This window comes from Chiloscyllium plagiosum, unplaced genomic scaffold (genome assembly GCF_004010195.1).
Source record: "Chiloscyllium plagiosum isolate BGI_BamShark_2017 unplaced genomic scaffold, ASM401019v2 scaf_34147, whole genome shotgun sequence".
Taxonomy (NCBI): domain Eukaryota; kingdom Metazoa; phylum Chordata; class Chondrichthyes; order Orectolobiformes; family Hemiscylliidae; genus Chiloscyllium; species Chiloscyllium plagiosum.
Window position 1 is genome coordinate 2,905 of NW_025198317.1, and position 701 is coordinate 3,605.

General features: G+C 47.8%; 1 non-coding gene across 1 annotated transcript; it reads left to right on the forward strand.

The window, feature by feature from the left end:
• The first annotated feature begins 251 nt into the window (after nt 1–251).
• On the forward strand, nt 252–323 carry trnae-cuc. Its single transcript has one exon. It is a non-coding gene; the product is annotated as a tRNA-Glu (tRNA).
• The last annotated feature ends 378 nt before the right edge of the window (nt 324–701 follow it).

The window sequence follows — 701 nt, forward strand, 5'->3', positions numbered from 1 at the left end:
TGAAATGTTGGGCCAAAGGGCGATAGGGTTGATTGGTGCGGTTGTCCTGGAGATGTTCCCTCAGCGCTGTGACTTTACTCTGCGAGGAGTCTCCAGTCTCCCCAATGTAGAGGAGACCGCATCGGGAGCAATGGGTACAAGAAATGACATTGGTGGATGCAGAGCTGAAAGCCTTCGATCTCCCGCGGCCCGGGTTCGATTTTCGGTCAGGTAAGTCATTTTCAGTAGATCTGACATGATGCTACGGCATCTCCCTGGTGGTCTAGTGGTAAGGATTCGGCGCTCTCACCGCTGCGGCCCGGGTTCGATTCCCGGTCAGGGACGGAAATTTCAGTGGGGTCTATTGGCTATCCGTTCTTCTTAAATGCGCTGTACAGTTATTGATTGGTCTTCGAAGTTCCTGGGTTCTCTCGTGTGTAGTGTTTCGTTGAAATAGTGTCCTGATTCAGATTTGTTTGGATGTGTTGGGATGATTGCTTCTGTAGCGAAGTTCTTGGTTCGCGTGCGTTGTTTTCCTGTAGACGCTGTTTTGAATTTACCATTGACTGTTCGCTCTACTGTGACATCGAGAAATGGCACTTTGTTGTTGTTCTCCTCTTTTGTGAATTTTATGCCAGTGAGAAGATTGTTGATGGTGTTGTAGGTTTCCTCTAATTTGTTTCATTTTTTGATGACAAAAGTGTCATCACTGTGGCGGACAC